Source organism: Triticum urartu, chromosome 5, assembly GCF_003073215.2.
Source record: "Triticum urartu cultivar G1812 chromosome 5, Tu2.1, whole genome shotgun sequence".
NCBI classification, from domain to species: domain Eukaryota; kingdom Viridiplantae; phylum Streptophyta; class Magnoliopsida; order Poales; family Poaceae; genus Triticum; species Triticum urartu.
The window spans coordinates 585,933,102-585,946,503 of NC_053026.1; positions in this window are offsets into that span (position 1 = coordinate 585,933,102).

Here is a 13,402-nt window from a genome sequence, read left to right on the forward strand (position 1 = left end):
AACACTTGTACCTTGAAATTTAGTGAGAGATCATCTTATAATGCTACCGCCGAACAAAGCAAAATAAGATGTATAAAAGATAAACATCACATGCAATCAAAATATGTGACATGATATGGCCATCATCATCTTGTGCCTTTGATCTCCATCTCCAACGCATCGTCATGATTTCCATCGTCACCGGCATGACACCATGATCTCCATCATCTTGATCTATATCAATGGGTCGTCACATGGTCGTCTCGTCAACTATTGCTCTTGCAACTATTGCTATCGAATAGCGATAAAGTAAAGCAATTATTTGGCTCTTGTATCTTATGCAATAAAGAGACAACCATAAGGCTTCTGCCAGTTGCCGATAACTTCAACAAAACATGATCATCTTATACAAAAACTTATATCTCATCACATCTTGACCATATCACATCACAACATGCCCTGTAAAAACAAGTTAGACGTCCTCTACTTTGTTGTTGCAAGTTTTACGTGGCTGCTATGGGCTGAGCAAGAACCGTCCTTACCTACGCATCAAAACCACAACAATAGTTTGTCAAGTTAGTGTTGTTTTAACCTTCTCAAGGACCGGGCGTAGCCACACTCGATTCAACTAAAGTTGGAGAAACTGACACCCGCTTGTCACCTGTGTGCATAGCACGGCGGTAAAACCAGTCTCGCGTAAGCGTACGCGTAATGTCGGTCCGGGCCGCTTCATCCAACAATACCGTTGAAGCAAAGTGTAACATGCTGGTAAGCAGTATGACTTATATCGCCCACAACTCACTTGTGTTCTACTCGTGCATATTACATCAATGCATAAAACCTGGCTCGGATGCCACTGTTGGGGAACGTAGTAATTTCAAAAAAAATCCTACGCACACTTAAGATCATGGTGATGCATAGCAACGAGAGGGGAGAGTGTGTCCATGTACCCTCATAGACCGAAAGCGGAAGCATTATAACAACGCGGTTGATGTAGTCGTACGTCTTCACGGCCCGACCGATCAAGCACCGAAACTACGGCACCTCCGAGTTCTAGCACACGTTCAGCTCGATGACGATCCCCGGACTCCGATCCAGCAGAATGTCGGGGAAGAATTCCTTCAGCACGACGGCGTGGTGACGATCTTGATGTTCTACCATCGTAGGGCTTCGCCTGAGCACCGCTACAATATTATCAAGGATTATGGTGGAGGGGGGCACCGCACACGGCTAAGAGATACAATGATCAATTGTTGTGTCTATGGGGTTCCCCCTGCCCCCGTATATAAAGGAGCAAGAGGGGAGGCGGCCGGCCTAGGAGGAGGGCGCGCCAAGGGGGGAGTCCTACTCCCACCAGGAGTAGGACTCCTCCTTCCCTTGTTGGAGTAGGAGAGAAGGAAAGAGGGGGAGAGGAGCAAGGAAAAGGGGGCTGCACCCCTTGTCCAATTCGGACCAGAGGGGGGGGGCGCCTCCTTCCTTTTGGCCTCTCTCCTCTATTCCCGTATGGCCCAATAAGGCCCATATACTCCCCGACGAATTCCCGTAACTCTCCGGTACTCCGAAAAATACCCGAATCACTCGGTACCTTTCCGATGTCCGAATATAGTCGTCCAATATATCGATCTTTACGTCTCGACCATTTCGAGACTCCTCGTCATGTCCCCGATCTCATCCGGGACTCCGAACTCCTTCGGTACATCAAAACTCATAAACTCATAATATAACTATCATCAAAACCTTAAGCGTGCGGACCCTACGGGTTCGAGAACAATGTAGACATGACCGAGATACGTCTCCGGTAAATAACCAATAGCGGAACCTGGATGCTCATATTGGCTCCCACATATTCTATGAAGATCTTTGCCGGTCAAACCGCATAACAACATACGTTGTTCCCTTTGTCATCGGTATGTTACTTGCCCGAGATTCGATCGTCGGTATCTCAATACCTAGTTCAATCTCGTTACCGGCAAGTCTCTTTACTCATTCCGTAATACATCATCTCACAACTAACTCATTAGTTGCAATGCTTGCAAGGCTTTAGGTGATGTTTATCATGATCTCAATACTTGCCCGAGATTCGATCGTCGGTATCTCAATACCTAGTTCAATCTCGTTACCGACAAGTCTCTTTACTCGTTCCGTAATACATCATCTCGCAACTAACTCATTAGTTGCAACTAACTCATCATCTCGCAACTAACTCATTAGGCATGAATAATAAACATTTATCATGATATAAGGAAATAAATAATAACTTTATTATTGCCTCTAGGGCATATTTCCTTCAGCCATCCCTTTCCTCTGCTAGAGGCGCTGCACTCTGAAGCAGTGAATCCAGGCTGGCATGGACGTGTTCGTAGCATGCAGCGCTAGCATCCCCCATCCTCACAACTTCCATGGCTTTGAAGTACAGCGTCGCATGCCTAAACGTAAATGACCAATTCTGTGAATTGTCCTTTTGGTATTGCACCAGGTGATCAGGGAGTATATCCCTTGCGTCTCTGGGCCCCGTTTTAGGATGTGGTGTTTTGGAATCTCTTCCAAATGAAGAATTTCCATAACCTGCAAGCCAAGAACAATAGGCTCAGCGTGGGTGTTTGCAGGAATTGAGTTTCATTTTTTCAAGATTTTCCATACTAGGTGTTTTCTGTTTGCTTCTTACCCTCAAAACATGGCTGCAAAGCATTCCAGTGTGATTAAACTGGCCGCACTCGCAGTTGAATATTGTTTTTTCTTCGTTCATGGTCACCTCGTACTTGACCCTACTCCACTTTTCCCTTTTTGCTGCATTATTGTGGGTTGTCCTGTATTTTCTCATCCTCTCCACTTCCGTAACATTGTAAGCAGTTCCTTCCATCAGTAAACGCCCAAATTCCTCAAACATGTTCCTGGTGTATACCTTGCTAGCATGTCGCTCTATTGCAAGATTAGTCCGCCTCACCGCACCGCCCTGCAAGTAATACAACAAGGAAAAGAGAGATTAAATCAAAATGAATTGATCAGTTCCATGTATTGTAAGAGGCTTTTTGTATTGCCTAAATACCACTAAGGACAGATGGTCAAAGTGCACTCACTATCATCGTCCTCTTTTCCTCGTAGCTTTCCTCGCGTTCGCGATCAAACTGTAGCTTCATGTATTGTCTGACGAAAACGTGCATTGGGCTGGCTGGGGGCATATAAGACTTCAACATGTGGTTTGCACTCTCACTCCTTTGCGTGCTTGTCAGTTTTGCGCAGAACACTCCTCTGAAATATGGTTTTGCCCACTTCCGCCTAGTCTCATATATTTGGGTCATGTAGCTATGGTTCATCAAGCTGTACTTATCTAGCAGCGCCTCCCAAGCTGTTTCAAATTCCTCCTCAGTTAGCATGTGGTTAACAACTTTGTGGAATTCTGCCTGAAAATCACTCTTCTTCGTGTATAAGGGCCCTAGTGTCTCCTTCGCCTTCTTCAGAACGTGCCATTTGCACCAACGGTGCACTGTGTCTGGATATGTCTTCTTGATTGCAATTTCCATAGCCCTGCATTGGTCTGCACAAGAAAAAGAAGCATTCCAAAATCAAATAAGTCCATCGATAATGAAGAAAAATTATGAAGACAGATTGAACAGAATCTTTCTTTTTCTGTTTTGCTGACCACTCTGACCTGTAAGTATTGTTTTTGGCGGAGGTCCACCCATAATACGTACAAATTCCTCGAACACCCATTCAAAGCTCTCTTCCTGCTCATCACGCATCAACACCCCCGCAAAGATAATACTCTGGTAGTGGTTGTTGACTCCGACAAATAGGCCAAATGGCATATCATATAAGTTTGTCCTATAGGTGGTGTCAAAAGTCACAATGTCGCCAAAGAATCTGTACTGCATCCTGCTGTTCCCGTTAGCCCATATCAGGTTCTTAACTTTGCTGTCTTTCTCGGCTAACACCACATAGGAGAATCCGGGGTCATTTGCTCAGATGTCAGCAAACGCCTGAAGTGTCTTCCGAACGTCGTCTTCAGCCTGTTCATGGCTAATCTTGCCACATATATTCCTGAGTGTCCTCTTCGTGAAGGGGACCTTTTCCACAGACCCAAAAAAGCTCCCAATGATGCTGTACACTTTTCCCAGATTAACATTGTTTTCCCTCAGCTGCTTTATCAAGTCTTTGGTGTAAACATCTATGTGCTTATGAGATGGCCAGCGCACTTTTTCTCCCATTGTCAGCGACATGGAATGGTTATGACTTGCTCGATGCTCTGTGATGTACCAGCTGTTGTCGGATGCACGCAATAGCCTTATCAGAGCTAGGCACTCACATCTACACGACCGACTGTTTCCAGTCTCCGGTTTTCCCTGCAGGCCATGAAGCAAACATGTAAGTACACGTGTTCTCTTATAATCCAAGAAACAGTATGCACTGAACCAACCAAATAAAATGTTACATCTGCAATTTGGTTCAGCTTATTTGTTGTATGAAAACTAGTACTCACCGAGCAACCACATACTATTTCCTGCATAGTTTTAGTCCTTTCGGCGTTCAGTCTTCTTTTTCCATATCTTATCCCAAAACCCACTTCCCACGAGTATAGGTTATAGAAATCATATGCCTCTCCCAACGAATCGAAACTAAGTCCCGGCTCTGGTTTAACGACGCTCTTATCAGGTTGCTCTGCATACTTCCGGATTGAAATTTCTAGTGCGCTCATCCTCGACGGGCAAGGCACCCAGTCAGGTGGTGCACTTCCGAGCCGGAGCCTGCATATTAAGGACCAAAAAGGGGGTAATGTAGTTAAATTCTGCAATTTGTTCAAAATCCAGCGGAATGATTTTACTGTCCATTTTCTTTTTGAAATTTCTACATTTCGATTGTTTTGTCAGTCCTACAGCATACAAGTAAACAATTGACACCGGGGTTGTTAACAAACCCCACAACCGTAGGCGATGGCCCATGTATTTACATTATATACCTTCATTTTTCTTCTTTGTGTTTAATTTTCTGTGTAAGTTTCACATTTCTTGGGGACGTAATCATAGTGCTTGTCATTTTATAATCTACACCTGAAGGCCATTGCATTATCACTATTGTTGGGAATGCCTTTTAAATTCACTTTCCCAGTAAGCATGTCGAAGTCATAGTAGGTTCCCTTTTGTGAATCATTTTTTTTGCATAGACAAAAATATGTATGGTACGCATTTAACAGTAATCTTCAGTTCGAAGTGCAAACAACAGAGTGCAGTTATCACCTTTTCGTCCAACCGGGGCTTGTGGATTCACTCTGCCTGTTGATTGAGCAGACCTTGTTGGAGATTCAGCTCGCAAAGAGTCGCCAACTTGTTGCGTTGCGGCTGCTGCTCCTACATCCTCCATTTGAGATTGCTCAGTGACGCCATTGCCCTCACCCATATCCTCAGTTGCACTCCCCTTCTCCAGCAGATAAAGTAGTGGAACTGGATCTGGGTTGTCTAGGTTGTCCGCAAATTCCTCACGCACCGGGAACCTACAAATACGGCCGGCGAGTCGTCGACAAAAGAATTAGAAACATATGATCTACCCACGCCGCCCGCACCTATGTACAACAGAAATCTTTGCACAGATGTCGTCGGGAACCCACCTGTCAACGACGTCCAATAGAAACTCCATATCCTCTCCCTCCATCACTGGTTTTTTTAGGAACTGAGACAGTGGGGGAGGCCCCCACTATCATATATTAATTATCACAACACATTTACATAGTGTGTTACATCATGTACATGGCACCCATCCCAATTTGTGGTGATGGGGTAAAGAGTAAAAGGGGGTGTGCTAATCAGAGGGCAATGAATCTAGAAGTAAGAAGATAAAGTCTTTCTTAATATCTTTAACCCTATACTGTAAAAGGCCAAAATCTTCCTTGAATCTGTTTAGCCAGGATTTGTATGTAGGTTGGATATTTCTGAACAGCTTGTTATTCCTCTCTTTCCATATACTCCAGGAAGCTTGTAGTATAATTTCCATGAATAGAGGTCGATTCCAGCTAATTTTTGCTTGTTCCATCCAGGACAATCTGTTGGCTTGTGGTCCAGGGTCCAAACCAAAAGTGGCCCAGCAGCTTCTACTGAATGGGCATGTGAGGATCATATGATCAATATCTTCTTCTTTTTGTCCACAGAGTAGGTAGTTAAGGTTAAACCAATATTGTAGTGTCTTCTTTTCAGCATGTTTCTTGTGTTTAATCTATCCGAAAGTACCAGCCAGCCAAAAACTTTGATTTTGGTCGTGACTTTTGATTTCCATAACCACTGGTACGATTTGTGGGCCCTCATGTCTCTGAAGTAGAAGCTATAATATTTTTTCGCAGAGAATTCTCTACTCCCCCAAGTGTAAGACCATACATCCTTTGCATTTTGACTGTTGTCAAAAGTTATTTGTGCCATAAGGCCTTGCATATCGTGTACCTCCTCTAGGGCTTGGCTGGAGAGTGGAAGATAGAACTGTTCCTCTAGGGAGTTGATGGTCAGGAAGTCTTTGACCGAACAATCTTCATTTCTTGCATATGAAAATGCCTTGGGATGTGTGTCTGTGAGAATTTCATCCAGCCAAAGATCTTTCCAGAATAGCACATTGTCTCCAACAAGCATCTGAACCCTTGAGATCCCTCTAAAGATAGGAGTTAGTTTAAGAATGTCTTTCCACCAAAATGATCCACATGGGTCAGAGGCATGTGGAATTTTGTCAGTGTAATAAGTGGACCAGATCAATTCATCCCAAGGGAGATCATATCTATTGTAGAATTTGTGTAAGTACTTTAATAGCAACGCATCACTTTGTATCCTGAGGTTTATTATCCCAAGCCCTCCACATTTTTTTGGTCTGCATACTCTGTCCCATGCAGCTAAAGAATTACATTTTTCACCTTGCTCTGTTTTTTTTGTCCATAAACATTTCCTTCTCAATTTATCCAACAGCTCAAGTATTTTTGGTGGAAATCGAAGTGTGCATAGTGTAAAAATTGTCAGGAAGGTAATTACTGTGTTGAGGAGAGATAATTTGGAGCCATATGACATCATTGACAGAGTGGACGTTAGCCTTCTTTCCATATTGCAAACGATTGGCATTAGGTCTTGTACAGAAGGTTTAGAGGTTCCAAGAGGTAAACCAAGGTATGTGAAGGGCATTTTCCCTATTTTGCATCCAAAGATTTGAGGAATGTCTTAGCTTAAATTCGCATCACAATTCATAGGAATCAAGGTCGATTTGTGGAAGTTTATTTTGAGGCCAATGGAGGTGGCATAGTCAGTGAGGATCCCTTTCATTAATTGCGCTTGGTCTTGACAAGCCGGCATTATGATTATGGTGTCATTCGCGTATTGTATGACAGGGTAATCCTTTTGATTTGGTCTTGGGAATGGTAGATGTAGGAGACCATGTCTGAAGGCATCATTAATGGCCGCTTGGAGAAGATCTGCAGCTAGAACGAATATAAATGGAGAGAGGGGGTCTCCTTGACGCACACCACTTTTGCAAAGAAATTGTCTGCCCGACACTCCATTGAGAAGAACTGAAGATTTCCCCATGGAAAATATTGTTTGAATCCATTGGATCCATTTATCATTGAAACCCATGTGCTTCATTATGTCTAACATTGCATCATGCTCAATGGTGTCGAAAGCTTTTGCAAAATCCAATTTAAGGAGGACAATTTTGTTCTTAGACATTTGGCATTGATGTATATATTCGAACGCCCATGCAAGGCAATCTTGTATTGCTCTGCCCTTGATGAAACCATATTGGTTTCTATGTATGATCTTTAGAATGAGTTTTTGGAGTCGGTTGGCAAGCAGTTTAGTGATGACCTTTAGGCAAAAATTGAGGAGTGTGATGGGTCTGAAATCATTGACTGTGGCCGGAGAGGAGATTTTAGGTATTAAGGTTATGTACCCATCATTGATGCTCTCAAGGTTTAAAGTCCCTTCATGGAACTGGTCGCACAATTTATAGAAATCCTCCTTGATAATGTGCCAGCAAGATTTAAGAAAAATTCCAGTAAAACCATCCGGCCCTGGTGCTCTATCCGTAGGTAATTCCTTAATGACAGCATCAATTTCTTCTTTAGTGAATGGTACTGTCAGCTGATCCAGGTCATTACGCTTTTTGATAATATTGGCTAGATCAAATTTCATTTGGAATTCTCTTGAAGTGCCCAATCTCTCTTTAAAGCTTTGGTAAATTAGTGCTTCTTTACCAATATGATCCTCAATTATGGTGCCATTATCTAGTTGTAGAGATGAAATACTGTTCCGTCGATATCGCTCAGAGGCCATTGCTTTGAAGAATTTTGGGTCCTCATCCCCAAAAGTGGCCCACCTTATGGTACATATTTTTCTCCAATATTGTTTTTGGTAATCAAGGAGTCTAAGCAGATGTTTGTTGAGAATTCTTCTGAAGTTACTTTCAGGTATTGTGAGGGCCCTTTTATTTTCCAACGCGTCCAGGTCAGAAAGTGCAGCATTGGAGTTAGCTATAACAGTGGCCAGTTTGGATATCTGTTTACTCCATCGTTTGAGTTCATATCTGAGAGCCTTAAATTTGCGGCAGATAATCGTGGCATAGTTATTTGAGGGGATTATTTTGTTCCATGATGATTCCACCACCTCCATGAAGCCAGGATGTTGAATCCAGTATGATTCAAATCGAAAGAGATTACTTTTAGGGATGTTAGTTTCGATGGAGATCACACAGGGAATATGATCAGAAACTGGTTTAGAAAGAGGTTTTACAGTGGTATTAGGGTAAGAGGTGGTCCAATTATTTGAGGTGAAGAACCAATCTAGTTGTTCAAGTAGAGGGTCCTCTTGCATGTTGCTCCATGTGTATGATCGCCCCTTAAGTGGTAGTTCAATCAGACCTTGTGTGCGAATGAAGTCATTAAATGTGATCATGTCATTAATATTACCACCTAGTTTATTTCTATTGTTAGGGCTGCGGATGTAATTAAAATCCCCAACAAGCAGCCAGTCTTCATTGTGAGGTATGTGAAGATTAAGCAGCCAGGTTGTGTGATCAACTCTTGTTTCACCCTAGCAAGGCCCATATATGTTTACCAAAGTCCACTCTTGGGAAGATTGATGTGATTTAAATTTAGTGACTAGGGCAAATTCTTCCTCAATTAACACAGTGCCAGAGAAGATAGCACTATTCCAAATGGTCACAATTCCCCCAGATGCACCTCTTGAAGGAATGAATGCAAACTTATCAAACCGTTTAGGGCAACAGGTTTTAATGTATGAGTTATCAAAAATAGGCTTTTTGGTTTCTTGTAAGCAAATAACTGAGTAACCACTAGCAGCAATAGCATTTGATAGAGCCAAAAGCTTGGGGTCAGAGTTCATACCCCGGATATTCCAACATAAAACGTTCCAGTTCGAGAGAACCATTAAGAAAATTAAACAAAAAGTAAATTAAGATGAGGAAGGGCCCTCCCCCTTGTCCGCAAGGAGCATTTCTTCAATCACTTCTTCAGGAGGGACAGCACACTTTTGCACAGCAATTTCCTGAATTTGGGCCACAGTCATCGGAGGAGGGAGTTCCTCCACTTCTATCTGGTCTTCAGTGAGCTCTGTAATGACTACAGCAGATGGAGTCACTCTGGGTTTGACCTTGGAAGCTTTCTGCTTGCTGTCGGCAATGGAATGCACTTTGAACCCATCGTATTTGTTGGATCGAGCGCTTCTACGCACACTGAGCACGGAGACCGGAGCTTTGTTCTTGCAATGCCTGCCAGAATGGCCCCCCACAGAGACCTCAGTTTGCACAGCAGGCATAATCTCATAAGTATCCATTTCCTGCACTTCAGAAAGTTCAGACACAACTGAACCAGTATCCATTTCCTGCACTTCAGAAGTTTCATATAATGTAACTGCACTCTGCTGAGCAACAGAACCAGCTAGATCGTCACTACTCATCGACCAGGTTTGAGCAGTTGAAGTGATAGAGCCATCAACCTCCCCTTGTGAGACAAAGGAGGTCACTTGGATAGAGCCATCCAAGAATTCAGAAAGAGCTAGATGAATGTCCAAATTGGTCGGCCGGATGCCATAGCCATGTGCCCAAGGACCATAAGTTGCCAAAGTTGGCATGATGGAGCTTGAGAGGAAGTTTGTAATGGGCACAAATGATAATGGTTTAGCAACTAGCATGGTGTTCATGAACTCATTATTAGCAGAAAAGTGTATGTTCATACCAGCATTTGTAACCGAAATTCTGATTTGTACTTGAGGGCTCTGCACCTGAAAGTTGTGTTGCATCATCAACTCATTTACTTGCACAGCTGGGTTACTTGGGGCAGTGGCTATGGTGTTGAGATCTCCATTCCTCTGTAGGGCCTGCAGAATGTTAACTGGCACAAGCACAAGTGCCTCAGAGTCTGAACTTGTGGCTGAACTGCTTTGGGAGATTGAGTCATTCCAAGCTGCAAAAGGACTGTCCTGTAGATTGTTGCTGGGTAGGATACCATCTTGGACTTGTAATCCTTCATTTGCCAGCCATTCTTGGAAGTTGTAGAGAGCAGGTGGGGCAGGAGGTGGAGATGGAGGACACTCTCCCCACTGAGGCTGAATCTCAATATCCACTTGTACTGCAGCATTCTCACCCACCTCTTCCACAACATTGTTTCCAGCTCCTTGCTGAGCCATCCAATTATTGAGCTGCATTTGGTAAAGCTGCTCAGCATTGAGGCCCTCACCATAAAGGGGGTGTGGAATTCCATCTTGAGGTGGTGGATCCTCCCCAGCAGGCGGGACTTCAGGCAGATGTGCATTCCAGTCAGAGCTGCGCAGCATTGTAACACACACAGTCCAGCAGCGATGATTGCCACCAAGTTGTCTGATAACTAGACTCTTTGGAACCAATCTGAGATGAATGACCTTAACCCTGATCAAAACATACTTCCTATCTCCTCTAGGGTTGTGCCAGTGAGTCAAACTACCAAAGCCATCAACAGATCTATGCAAATAGTGGTAAGTCTGGTAATCTTGCGGAAAACCAATATACAAAATCCACACATCTGGGCCATAGGTTGTGAGCCTCATATTGAGTGCCTCATCATGTGGAACAAAAGATACTATTGTGTTCATGTCACCATCCTCCTCAGCATCAATATCAAAAGTAGTACCGACGACATTGTCACGCATCAGAGGCGATGGAAAACCATAAATAGCAATGCCAAGCGGGTGGTCATCTACTTCAGTGGGGACAAAGTTGGAATCATGGAGAAGACCAGTGATGACTTGCCTTAGAGCAGCTTTATGATGGAACGGGACATGGCGATTCACCTCAGCAATGGCAAGGAAGTCGTGGTTGAGAGGAGGGACCGGGTGCACCGCCATGTCGCCACGCACAATCCGATCCTGCGGTCCGAGCTCGATGGTCATCCCCGTGGGGATGTAGGGAACGATGTTGACAGGGTAGTTCGCCATTGTTGCAAGGTCTGGAGCTCTCGAGGTGGGCAGGGGAGGGGAGGTAGAATGCGGAACGGCAGCGGAGATTGATTTAGGATTCCAAACTAATCTTTGTGCCTCTCTCTCTCCCTCCAACAGGTAAATGCCATGTGTCCATACCGGCCACAGATACTGCATCGGGTGGCTACAGATCCGTGTAGAGATTTATTGCAGTCAGGGAAGGTAATCGATGGTCTGGGGCAAGTGGATATCTGACTCTGATGTGATGGCGATTTGATAACACAATCGGTGACCGGTTGCCTTGTTACTAGTACTTGAGAAGGAATATAATCCCATTGGTTATCGTTAGCCAAGTGAGCAATATTTTCTGGTGTGTCTATTTTGGGTTGCCACCAAAGATACAAGCAATTCCTTGTTCCACAATTAGTAGGAAAGTGTCCTAAAAGATGGCAATGCTGACAATATAATTTGGAAGGACAAAGATCCGAAAAATGTTCCAAGGAGGAGCAAATGTTGCAAGGAAATCTTAACTTGTCCATCCCACGCCTGTCATCAGAAGCATCCGGTACTGTGGGGCTATCCTGGGCCAGGCCCGATTCCATATTTTCTAAAATTGGGCAGTTTGTACCCATATGGCCCAATTGATAATAATGGGAACATTTGTTGACTCTTCTGAAAATATAATCATCCGTCGGGACCGAGTCCAGGGCCCAAATTTTGGCAATGTGTGCATCATCATAACCCACATGTTAGAAATCCATAATGTGAAGAAGAGTAAAAGTAGGAATAGAATCCCAATAAGAGGACCGGTAATTACTGCCAATAAATGTGGATTGCTGTCCTTGAGAATCTGTTTTAATGACTGATTGGAAATTGCCAAAACGAATAGCATTGTTGCCTTCGTGATGCGTATGAACATTGGAATGAAAGCTACCAAACGAAATGGTTGAACAATGAACCAGAGTTTGATCATCATGAACCAATGAGTCCTGGTTATGAGTGGATCCTTGAGCCTTATTAGTGTTTACTTCATGAGATGCATCTTTAGTTGTAAAAGTATGCTATAAACCAAATTTTGTCAGTTCTTTCGAGGACCCAGCTTGTTGATAATCCCCTCTAGCTAAGAAGTTGAGTTTTGTTTTGATAGCCACAGGAGAATGAATAACCACTTCAGAAAGCTCTTGATCAAAATGCCAAGTATGATCATTACTAGTAGTGGACCAAACCGAATGATGATAGAGATTGAAATGGCAGACAAAATCGGGCCAAAAACGGTCCTTAAGGCCGTAAATGAAATGACCAACTTTATTTGAAGCCACAGAGAAACGAAATTGACGACCAACCAGGTGTTTGACATTGAAACCAGAGGCTGATCCACCAATACAGCATTGAAGCGCAAGACCCACCGATTCAACCGAGAGAAGAAAAGAGGCAGAAGAGAAAGCCACAATAAGGAAGAATTCCTTTGTACCTCCATGGGGGGGAAAATGGACCGTGGAACCAAACCTTTTGCGCACCTGTGTTTCCACCGCGAGGCCAGGGGAGAAATCCCAGTGTAGAAGGCCTTCCATCGTCCTAGTCTAGAGATGTCCATTGTTGGTGGTGGGAGAGGTGGGTGGGAGAGGTGGGAGAGACTCCATTGATCCATCACTGGTTAGGCCGCAGTCGGAGCACAATCGCCGCTGCAACCAGTTCCGCCTCCCCCGCCCCCGGTACGCTCTGCCCCTTCTCCAGTGACGAGGCTCCAGGTTATGGTGGCGGCGAGGGGACAGTGTAGGACGAACCAGATGGTAGTGGAGGACAAATCTACCTTTTTTCCATTTCTTCCCGCACGAGGGGAGGTCACGGCACCCAACAGGCGGCGTAAATGCCGACCGGCCACAAGGTCACACTATCTGAAACCTTGGCTCGGAATAAACAGACAAACGTCCTGACTCCTGAGCCACGGCCTACATTATTAACTCCACTTCCTTGTCCACGGCCTAGTTCGGAAGCCGACG